The 12,479-nt window shown below is 41.1% G+C and overlaps 1 protein-coding gene across 2 annotated transcripts in view; it reads right to left on the bottom strand.

The window, feature by feature from the left end:
* The window catches only part of BLVRA (biliverdin reductase A), a 33,426-nt gene extending 21,823 nt beyond the window's left edge, over nt 1-11,603 (bottom strand). The window contains exon 1 of one of the 2 annotated variants that reach the window (XM_086743056.1): nt 11,451-11,603. The gene's annotated coding sequence lies outside the window, so the exon portion shown is untranslated. The remainder of the gene's footprint in view (nt 1-11,450) is intronic. The other variant, XM_086743057.1, reaches the window with a different exon arrangement.
* Nucleotides 11,604-12,479: the final 876 nt, after the last annotated feature.

Below are 12,479 nucleotides of genomic sequence, written 5' to 3'. Positions count from 1 at the left end.
CTTTCTGATTAAATTCTGGTTTTCCAGCTGGCTGCCAAAGCTGAAGTTGATATAGTTATACTGAAATATGGACAGATGCTGTGTTACAGCTGCCAAACAAGCACCTTTACTATATACAGTGGATGGTTAATAATAAATGACTGCACTTGTAGAAGATATACTGTCTCCAGCATTAATACCTAAGCAGAAAGGAAAACTTTTACTAAAATACACTTCTGCAACTTAACTCTACCAGCTCCAGAGTCCACAGCAGTTCTGACTCCTGTCACAGTGAGGTTGCTCTCCAGAGCCTGCAACTCCATACTTGCAGCAAAAACATTTCACAAAATTAATATAAAACCAGCAGAAGTACTGGAAGAATCTGAAGATCTGGTTTTAATACATGACATATTCCACCCTGCGGAGGACTGAATCAGAAGTACTGTGAGGTACACGCATGGGTAGGAACAATTATTTTGTCCTGTTGCCCTTCTCTGTCTATAGTCACCCTTTGTGGTTCAGATTTGGTTGCTAGTCTGAAGAGAAAAAAACAGGCAAATAACACTTCCAAGATGGAGTCCTCCATCTGGTTCATTTTATTTGAAACTCTGCTCTGGGATAACCTGTATTGTTCCAATTTTGGGAGGGGAAATGATGATCTGTGCAGCCAGTTTAAATGGTAGACCTCGCTTCGCATGAGACAACTGATTTCTATAGGTGACAGCTGAAAGCCAAATTCCATTTGGATATGCCTACACCGTTAACACTGAAACTATCCAGGAAAGAACTGAGCCCATTTTTGGGCACCTAAAAAAAAATTAAGATGAAGACATGAAGGGCTTCATTTTTTATTTTATAAAAATATCCCCTTAAAAAAAAACAAAACAAAACAAAAATCCCTTACTTCTAATGTTAAGTTTCCAGGAACTACTCTGGAGTGAATTACAGAGTCTTGTGAAACTTCTGGTGGGTAAATAAACGACCCCACACAACTGCAGCCTCATCACAGCTATTATTTAACCAAAAGGCTGCTTGTATGTGGCTAGCTACTATATGGCTAAAGCAGAGAGAGCCACAAACAGTCCCAAACATTTCTTTCAGGTCTTAATATGCTATAACTATTTTTGAAAGTGAATTTGTGCATGGTGGTAGAAGAAGGGAAGAGTGTTTTAACAAGTGACTGTCAATTACTTTGGGAGACAAGTTCAATTTTAGATGAACACTCAGGAGAATAAGCTATGGAGCTATACAGATCCTATAGCTATGGAGCTATACAGATCCTAATTCACAGATTCTAATTTTTCATGGGATCATACATTATTATTGCTACAGTACCAGTCAGTGCCTGCACACAGGCTGGAGAAAATAACCCTGAGTAAAGCTAAAAACAATACAACTCAAAGAATAAAAATGGCATGAAACACATCCTCCACCACTTTTTTAACTTAATGCCCACATAAACACAGACTTGAACTATCACAGGCTTGAACTCTGCCAGGTCCCTGTGGACTGCAAACCATGTCCCCTGGCTTCCCTGCGAAACAATAAAGTCACCAAAGTCTCCGCACGGCTAAGCAGCTGAACGCTAACTACTGAGATTCTGCTTAAATGTATATTTCAAACAAAGACACTGCTGTTTTGTGCTGACTCTTACATTTTTAAAAATTGAGAGCTTTCATGTTCCATAAAAAAAAAAAACAAACCCAACCAGGAGGACTACTCATCCATACAGTTGGAGAAGGTCCAGAGGAGGGCCACGAAGATGATAAAAGGGCTGGAGCACCTCTCTTATGAGGACAGGCTGAGAGAGTTGGGGCTGTTCAGCCTGGAGAAGAGGAGGCTCCGGGGAGACCTTATAGCAGCCTTCCAGTACCTCAAGGGGGCCTACAAGAAAGATGGGGATAGGCTGTTTAGTAGGGCCTGTTGCGATAGGACAAGAGGTAATGGTTTTAAAATAGAGGGGGGTAGATTTAGATTAGAAATTAGGAAAAAAATTTTTTACGATGCGGGTTATAGAACACTGGAACAGGTTGCCCAGAAAGGTGGTGGAGGCCCCATCTCTGGAAATGTTCAAGGCCAGGCTGGATGAGGCTCTGAGCAACCTGACCTAGTCAGGGATGTCCCTGCTCCTTGCAGGGGGGTTGGACTAGATGACCTTTGAAGGTCCCTTCCAACCCTAACCATTCTATGATTCTATGACACCTGCATTTTGGAGGAAATTTACTCAAAGCTAATCACAAGAGGTGTAGCCAACAGGGCAGGGAGCTGAGACATGCCAAATAATCTCAGCATGTTCCCTTCCCTCCCTATGCTGCTCATTTTGTTTTCGCTGTGTCACCTACCAAGGGAAGATGCTTCTCCACCTTACTTGACAGATTCACAAGTGCTTTGCAGGTAAACTCCAATGCCAGGAGCAACTTCCAAGCCTTTGCTGTAATACAAATGAAAGCGATAATGGACAATTACAGAAAAATGTTCTGAAATATTTTCTGAATTACTACATCTGCCCCTGAATTTGCCTGCCCGTTACTGTAGCCCTTTCTACAAGCATCTTCTTCTTCAGAGCGCCTAATGAATGCAGAGCTGGGTAGGGCAGACACAGGAAAGCTGTGTTTCCAGGCTATGCTCTTACTTTCTCCCAGAAGTTTACCGGGTGACCTAAAGCAAGCAAAACACATCCTCTTACCCTGTCAGTCCTCCTAAATCCACAGCAGGGGAAATCTCTCTCTCTCTCTGTAAAGCACTCTCACACCTACTGATACGTGCAATATAAGTAGTAGGTATTACTACAACCTCTCTTCTCTTTTGCTGTAGGAAGTCCCACACAGATCAGATATCTAGAAAAGATGGCTATAACTAAGGTTTGTTTCATATAGATATTTCAATACAATGTCATACAACGCATGACACAAAAATACCTTTTTTCTTTCCTGTCTCTTGCTGTTAATTTCACCTGAAACCCAAACCCTACAAGGAATTATACGCATGCTTAGCTTTAATCACAAGTAATCCCACTGATATCAATGAGAATACTCCTACAAGTACATTAAGAAATAAGAGCTTTTGCTGTTTACTGTAATATTAGCAGGCAAAGGAACAAAACACATATCCAGCCACAAGTATAGTCTTTTAATATCCCTATGGACTCAAGCCAACAGATGATACCTATCTTCCGGTGCACTAAAGGTCACTTCGTGACAGGCTGACCTATTTTGAGAATTCCCAAAACAAAAACAGCATTCCTGCTACATGCTGCAGCCACCACAAACATACTGCTTACCATGGCTGACGAAACCCTCTGCCTCCATCGTTAGCATGGTGGCAAATCGTAACACTGAGGTCTGTACCATACTCTCTTCAGAGCAAACAATGCACACATAAATTGTAGCTAGTCTCACACGTGCATTTTTTTAGTTGACTTTCTCTTCCCCTACCCTAGCAAAAATGTTTTCACTCTTCTGAAATAAATTGAGAGTGACAGAAAGTTTTTTTTATAACTAGGTTAAGATAACTTGGGAAGTAGATAAAGTTTTGCATAACATTGTAACCTGAAAAATGATTCATGGAATAGCTAACACCTCTGTCATTTTATCAGTCCACCAGTCCTTAGTAGGACCTAAAAAATGCAACGGATGCTCTCCATTCCCATTAAATTTTGGAAATCTACCAATGGCAGCAATTGCTTCAGAGTAGGAAGAAAAAAAAAAAAAGCTCTTGAATGAAGATTAACATTTGAGGTTACTCAAATCCCTCCTAACTATAGAGCTCAGTATTTTTTACATGACTGGACATGGCAACACTCAAGAATTGTACAGGCCAGCCACTAGCCTGCTCTCTCATGAAGAGTCAGTCTGCATTTCAATGTGATTTACCAGTCAAGTAGTCCTGACATGCTACACATCTGTTAAAATTGTCCTGAGAAACCAAAAACACCTTTACCAAAATATCAGCCACTAGAGGGGGTGTTTGGAATCCTACTTAAATCATACTGATAAGAAAGTTCATTTAAAAAAACATTTAAAAGGTTACAGGAATGCTGTAAAAGCATATTTCACAAAGTACTTCAACTGCACATTAGGTCCCATGCAAACTTTTAGGAAGAACAATGTTTTGTGTATAACCGGACACATTGCAAAAGCAAACTCCATGAACCCTTCCAGTTCCTAGGTCCACTCCCATCAAACCCTGCGATTTCTACAAGCACAGAGGTAGTTTTATATGCCAAGAAGATGCCTAAATTATCCACTTGTTTTGATTTGCCTGAAAAGTCAGACAGCTCTGAGCATGCCTAAACTCAATCGTTTAAGTGCGCCAATCTAGAGCCTGACACGCTCAGGCTCACGCTCGGCCTTAGCAAACAAACGAAAGAATGACCTACAAAACAGACAACTGTCTGCCTCTTTACAGATCTGTCACCATCAGATTTATTGGTCCAAAAAGTCCCCAAAGGGACTTAAAAAACTACTATCAAGTTGGGTTCAACTGCAAGCAAAGCAGAAGATCCTACTTGGCTCAGGCTACTCCAACAACTACTTACATTAAAAACACGTCTAAAGAGAGATGAATATGTATTGCAACTCTTGCACATGGATGTGTAATGAATACAAAACTCATTTAAAATTATAAACTGACTTGATGATTGGGTCCATGCAGTGACATTAGTTGGAGAAGGATATAGGATGGATCATGCCAGTATATATGGGGCATCATAGGTTCTACATACTTTGTTAAATCTTGTTGGTTTGGGACCGGTGGAGCTTCTGTTAGCCCCAACAAAACTCATTACTCTCTCCAAAAGCTACATAAAAATAAGTATAATTGGCAAATAGGCTTAAAAAACCCTTTACTCTTCACAATCTGTCTTCAAAGATGTGGAGCTGGAAGATTTTAGTAAAGCCAACTGCCTGCTCAGAGGAGTATTTCAAACACCCAACCAATTCAGAACCCGCACAGCCATGTAACTGGGATAAAAGAACCCAGTACCACTCTTTTCATTTCCTCTGCCAAATGAATGTGCTTAATGTGGAGTAGTATTTTATTTATAACAACTGTGGCTGAACAGATGGATAATATCCCATAAAAGGCAGGATCAGCACAACCGCCTAACTTTGCAATAACTAAAACAGCTACTGCAAAGGCTAAGGAGCAGATGATACTCAGGCCACTAAAAGAGGGAAATATACCTTGTAAAAGAGGTAGAAAAATAACTGGATCATGGAAACAGTAGATTTCTAAGAGTGAATACTTCCATTTGAAACATGATACAGACATTTTTTTTCTCTTACCCCACTAGGTAGAATATACCTACTGCATTTTTTCTGCAATGTTTTGGTGATTTAACAGTTACTCTTATAAGAGAAGACCTCAAGTTTATGTCCTTAACTGGATCCTTCCTTTAAATGGCCAAAGAGGTCACTGAGTTCTGAAAAGAAGAAAGTGGCTGTACTGAACCATCACCATCCTATGCTACCAATGGTAATGTAAAAGTAATTTAAAAATATAACAGCAATCCTGCTTATTACTTTCTTCAGCCTTGCAGCTTTTTAAAATATCAGTCTAAATATCTTCTTTTGTCCTAACCTTCTGCTACCATAACTCAATAAAGCATTTTGAGCTTCAGAGAAAGAAGCTCCCTGTATAAGATTAATTTCTATTGTTTAAGCCATCCACGTCTCAGGCATGACTGTGGCCTCTCTACAAAATGGGTTTCAGACAAATCACCTCTTTATTTATCATTAGAACTTGAAAACACAAGGCATCCTACATTAATATCATAAACCCAAACACTATATATGGGCATCTGTAAGTTGTCACAGTTTTACAGATGCCTGCCTCAGATATTGGAGAGTAAGTCTCTATTCCTCCTTTCCATGCTCAGACTTGTGTACGGGACGGTAGCAATAGAGCCTCAACAGCTCAGACTATGTAAATGACAACTGTCTGCAACGATCTGTCCTCTGAGTCCACTTGGATCCATTGCCTTTGGTTAGGATTAAAATGAGACAGAGAAAGAGCATAACAGTGTGGCCAAACAACGGCTTGTCAGCCAGACTTACACGTCACAAGCCATTTGACTAGACTTGCTTTCAGGCTGGATGGTTTTTCCTCCTGACCACACAGATTTTAGTTCTGCAGTCTGGAATACGAAAGTTTATTCCAACTAGGCATATAAGTAAAAATAAGGTGATGTAGGAGCTGGAAATTAAAAATAATAATCATGAGCACACTGTAAAGGAATGTACTTTGAACTTCTTTTTGTTAGAACGACACAGAATGGTTTGGGTTGGAAGGGACCTTTAAAGATCATCTAGTCCAGCCCCCCTGCCAGGGGTGTGATGTTTCCCTTTTTCCAGTCACAGAGTACTTTGCCTCATTGCCATATTTTTCAAATATGATGAAGTGTGACTTAGCAACTGCATTGGTTCTCCCTGCTTGTGATGATTCTCTTAATGAAAAAGGCCATCTCTGTCAGCATGGCAGTAGAAGATCCCAAAGGCAAAAGATGAAGAGTTGAAGTCTCATTTAGTAGTCATTTAACCAAAAGAAACCCAATCTCCAGGGTTATTAGCACCTTCATGCTTCCTTAGGAGTGATAACTTTTCAGCATCTAGGATAGGACTTCCTCTCCCATGTTTTAAAAACAGGAACACTGTGTTTCTGATATTACAGAACATTTGAAGCTGGTAAGGGACAAGCCAACTGACAAGGATGGTGGTAAGCTGGAATGGACCAGCAGTTTTTCTGAAAGGTGCTCTTTCAACCTGAGTACGTGAACCTAAGAAAACTGCTGACCTTGCACTTAAAAAAAAAACAACCCACAACCAAAAAACTGATTGTGCATTTCCTTGGTGCAAAACTAGGCCTGCTTCAGAGACAGAAGGCAATAAAGACTGTGTTCTCTTTCTCTGCCCTCTTGAGAAAACACCATCCTTTCTGGGGGAGTCTTAACAGAAAAGCTGGGCTCAGAGCAGCCAGAGAACTACGTTGCTGCACTCCCTGCTCAGAGGGCAAGAGGAGAAAGGATGTGAACCTCTTCTCTCTCCTAAAACAGAGGACCAGCTGCTATCAAACCATTTTAAGCTCTGTCTAGATTATCATATAATATGGATATTTTTATCATTCTTCTGCTGTGTTTTCATTGTGTCTGTATTACTAGATCAGGCTGGTTGTCACCAGGACCTATCCAGGAAGGACTGGGTTGGAAACATCTGTCAGAACATTGTTATTTTTAAGCAGTCAGCAGAGTCTGGCAAATGACTTGTTTATTTTCAAAATATTTATTCAAGACCCCTTAGTCTTAAGGCCTCGTTACAGATGTCAGGTGTATAAGAATAGACTCTAAATACTGGGCTAAGTGCAAGGATAGATATTCCACTTTACTATGCAAGTAAGTAAATGTAAAATAGATTTAAAGAACCAAAGGTCTGCTCAGCTGTTGCCATTTGAGAAGATTACAAAGTCCAAATGAAAAATGTGTTTCCTAGAGCAAACATTTCCAGCAGCCGCTGCTACTGGTTATCCTGACTTCTGGATGATGAACCTAAGACACCTCAGGGCTGTTTCTAACAGATACTGCACTCCAGGTTTACTCAGACTGCAAATTCAAGTACTCCATACTTATGAAAAAAAAAAAACAGGCCTACTCTGTCTTACACTGGGCACCAAGAAGGAAAGCAGACGAAGCCCACGGTCACCTCTAATGCCAGAAGTGTACTACCCCAGCTTACAGCCTCATCACTTAACAGTGAATTGTAACCAGTACAGAATCATCTTCATCCTTTCCTGCAAGTTCCTCACAGATTTTTGCCACTAGAGAATCACAGTTTTAGAAGAAGACAAAAGTGAGGAGTTAATTTGCAAAAAAAAAAAACAAAAACAAAAAAAACCCCAAAAAATTGCAGTCCTTCATACACGTCTATCAGTCACCAAGACTAAGCACAGAGAGAACTATACAAACACACTAATCCCACTTTCAGCTGCACACGATTGTGCTATGCCTGAGAAAATTAGCAAATTACTCTGAAGACAAGTATGAGCAAGCCACAGCAGTCTCTAAATTCATTACCAAATAACAGACTAACCAGTCTTCTGTTGCTGATCTGTGTCAGAGCCTGCAAAAGACAGTAAATACTGACTAAGAGCTGTTCGTCCCAGCAACGGAGAAGTTCACAAAGTTTTATGGCTTCTAGCATAGCCAAAAAACATCCATGGCATTTCAACTAGAATGACTGTGGTCTCAGCTTTTCCCCTCACATCTTGTACCACTTCTTTCTCTTATTTAGGGATTATTTAATAATTCTGTATTCTTTCTGGCAGCTTTTCTCTCCTCTCATTCATAGAACAAAGGCAGCAACAAGACAATAAAGATCCCTTTCTGCCTACACATTTCACTAAGAGGGAAAGCTAATGAACACAGTACCATTACATGAGCCATGAGAACAGCTTGCTTTATTAGGCAGTGTAGTGCAGCCTTTAATTTAGCATTTAGGATAGCTACTATAATAAAACAGGAACGCTAGTTGTCCCAAACAGGGTCTAACTGATTTATGATGCTATACTGAAAAGAAGGGGGAAAAAAAAAGATAAACTTCTTTTATGCTAATTGTTGAACTCATGTTGCTAAAGTGGTGGATTGCACTCATCTGGAAAAACAGGATTAGCAAATGCATTTCATTATCTTTCCCAGCCAGGTGTGTTTTCTGCAATGCTTTCTAATTAGCACGGTAGAGCTCTGTCCGGGTTGCAAACATGAGTCTAAGGAATGCTTTAGTTCAGTTAAACAAAAAGCCAAAGCTCTTTTTGCTTAGTACAGAAGAAACAAGTCAAACATATATTTATATTATTATTACAGTTGCATTTATTTTATAAAGTTTCAAGATGTAAACCCAACAGTTTGGCCTTACATGTGTAAGAACACTTTCCGCAGTTCAAGGCTAGCTCCAGAGGAGAGGGACAGGCCCTCAGCAACCTTTGTTCTACTAAGTTACCACAGGGCATATATACATTTAGGGGTGGTTTTTATTTACTACAGGATTAAGCTGCTAAGTGCCTTGGCTTTCAGACTGTTTTTCTTCCCTAAGCCCCTCTCAGTGAAGTAAGCTTTTTGACGCCTTGTTTAATAAAGTGCAGTACAAGCATAACGTAAGTTCTTTTACTACACTGAGCACTACCCGCAAGCTTCAGAAAGATCTACGGTTGCCTGAAAATCAGAGGCGAACGAGGTATCTCCAGTCCTGCCTATGTTGATGCTGCTGTACCACTGTGTCAAACACAGGAACTCCTTTCCTGGGGAGTTATTCTGCCACCGCAAACACTGCTTTATCACATCTATCCAAGCTCTTTCTGTTAGTTTCTCCACTTCTTTCCAGTTTTGGCTTGTTTTTATCTTCTGCTGCCTGACTGGTGCTTACCTAGCCAAGGATGGTAGCACAGGCAGAGCTTCGATGGACCACACCAGCAGAAATGGCAAACACCAACTGAAGCTTGCTGCAACAAACCTGCACAAGAAACAGTGCAGCATCCTCTCTACAAGCCGTATGAAACTAAGGTGACCTGAGAGTCATCATTAAGAAGCAAAAACGCCAATGCGCATTCCACTCCTGCATCTTACTGAAGTCCTGACACCTGAGTGCAAGATGGGAAGTGATTCCAGTTTTAATTCAAAAACCAGCTATTCGAAAATTTGGTCAGTTAATTTATCCACTCATCTTCACTTGTTTCGTCAAGGGCAGTTCATTTTTAGTGCAGAGATCAAAATGGCCCTTTTCTCATCCTGTTCTCATCTGCTGAGCTTAGTTTCTGAAGTCCATTGCTACAGCAGTAGTTCTTCATTTAAAAAAAAAAAAAGTTTGGCCCTTTGACTTTTAAAGTGAAGTCTCTCAGAGATTAATGTGGTGGTCTTCTGAGGTGGGGAGTGGGTGTTAGAAACATCCAGTTAGAACTACAATTTTGAAAGTAATGAAGACACTAAAAATAAGTTGTTGTAAACTACAAAGATTGATTCTCCTTTTTAGCTATACAAAATAAGCATTGCCATTCCTTTAAGGCTAACACAAACCATATTTCATTGACTTAAACTCCAGTTGCTCACAAACAAACTCAATTCACTGTCTGAAGAAACTGTGAGGTTGGTACTAGACAAAAAAGTTGTTGACCATGTGCATGTAAACTGAGGAGGACAAGTCCAGAATCATCAGCCTTCCAGTATAATGAAAGTTCCCTGATCCAATAGTAAGATTCGTATCAATCATTCATATTTTACTATCAGCTATTGAATATACAAGTTGCATGCCCTGCTTGTGACAACAGTTTTTAGTAAGACTTTAACTAAGGCATTTTTACAGGTGCTGAAAATAAATTTAAATATTCACCTATTGTTCTTTATTTTGTGAAGCTTAAACTTCAAGTCGGATTTACATTATTGGAACAGATTTGTCTGTATTTTCCCATTTATCGACACAAATAACAGAAAGATGCTCAAACATGATGTTACTGATTTTTGGCACAGTGTCATTCTGCGTTCACACCTGTAACCAGAGAACCAACAGCTGAATGACTATGCTCACTCCAGAAAAATTAATTTGGCAAACCAATGCAAGGAGTTTGATAAAAACGATGTCACACAAAATCAGTTCAATAAACTGTGACCTTAATTAACACTAGCTTGTTTTTTTTTTAACAAGCTCCAACACAGACGTGCAGCGTGATGCCAGGAGAGTTATATAAAGGCTGAGCCTGTCTTTTCTCTATGTGTAGACTGAGCCTTGATGCACTTTTTTTTTTTTAAGATAGAGACTGGTGGTAGCTGTGGGACTAGAGCACAAAGTAATTATTAATAAAGTGTCAATGTGCTTTACACATGGATTCTGTCCTGTATCTGAGAACATAAGAATCACCTTTCTCCCACCAAAGGCTGTCTGGAATATGACCCCACCATGTTCCTTTACAAAAGGACAACATTCTCATCTCCACTTTACACATGGGTAAACTGAGATACAGCAAGGTTAATGGTCTGCTGTTTCAGAAAGAGGTGTCAAACAACTGCAGTAAACATGGATTTTAACAGGATTTGAAGGAAGCTCAGCATTTCTAAAAACAAGCCCAGAAAGACACTTTGTAGGGAAGGTTTTTAATGACCGCTCACACTCTCACCATGTAGTGCTCTGGCCACTCAATGATGCTACTTGGCTACTTCTACATCATTTACAAGCTAATACCCTGCTTCACCACACCTCGGACATTCTTCCCAACAAAGGCCTTTTCTCTTTCTTCTTTCTCTCTGTCCTCCCCCCTTCCCAAGTGCTAGCCTGTTCCCCCTAGTGTGGTGGGTGTCTTTGGAGCAGCTAGGACAACAGGACGTGCAGGACTCCTTCCCAGGCGAGGGGGAAACGCTGGTGGCTAGCAATCTTGGGAAGGGGGGGGGCGCGCAGAAGACGAAAGCAGTCAGGAGGGATTAAGTAAGAGTCACTAACCTCTTCAGCTCACAGAGGAGAAACGTGATCCTGTTTAATTCTCCTCGGCTCCCTGCAGCTCCTTCTTATACAACGCTCTGCGGCTCCAGCATATCAATGTACTATCACTGCAGCAACACCCCCTTGGCCAGGAATCCAATAAGGACACTATAGGGGCGGGCTATCGCCAGAAAGCAGCTGCAGCAGCAGATAGGCTGCTACAGGCACTGAGGCAGGGAGCCTAGGAAACACGAAGAAAGCTGCACATGGCTACCAAGGAGCTGACACCTCCCTGGGGACGTCTGCAAGACCCCCGTTAAGCCCACGCAGCGGTCACTCCAGAGCTTGCGGACACTGGTGCATCAGCAGTGCTGGTGTCAGCCCAGCTGCATCCCTTAGGCTTTACACTGCAGGCTGAGTCCGTGCTCAGGAAATTGGGAGTTTCTGCAATGCCAAGCTGGAAAGAAATCATTCTGTGCCTGGCTTCCCCCAGGCAGGCGGGATACAGAAAGCAGCCACCAGAACAGCCCAGCCAGGTGTTACACAAGCTCTTACTCAAGACTATCCATCTCCCTTCCTATGGGGATTGCTTCCTAGCCCACAACGTACTGTGCTTAAGCACTAGCTTTTCCTTGGAGAGCCACTTTTTACCCAGATCTTACCCCCAGCCTCTTTACTTGCCATTTCTTATCTTCATGCAGCAGGACTTTTATCTGCTTCATGCAGGGCTTGGAAGATAAAAGACTGGGAAGGTACAGCTATTTTCCCCCAGGCCAGTAGATCCTGCAATAAACAGTGTATGAACAGTCTGAATTCCACAGATCATTCTATACTATGCCGATGTTGGGCATTCACAGACTATGCTAAAACCTAAAACTGTGTCACATTGGGACTACAGGTACAAAGGATCAAATTCTGTACCCATTCACCTCAGACGAAAAGCAGAAATAACTCTGGAAAAATCAATAACTTTTTGTTTTGCACTTGAGTGTGTTCAACTAAACCTATTTCTGGCAAATCTTGGGGAATGCTATGTGTAAGCAGTAATAC

The sequence above is a fragment of the Chlamydotis macqueenii genome, chromosome 2 (assembly GCF_036417535.1).
Source record: "Chlamydotis macqueenii isolate bChlMac1 chromosome 2, bChlMac1.mat, whole genome shotgun sequence".
Taxonomy (NCBI): Eukaryota; Metazoa; Chordata; class Aves; order Otidiformes; family Otididae; genus Chlamydotis; species Chlamydotis macqueenii.
Note: the sequence above shows the minus strand (reverse complement) of the source record. Positions and strands in the feature narration are given on the sequence as shown.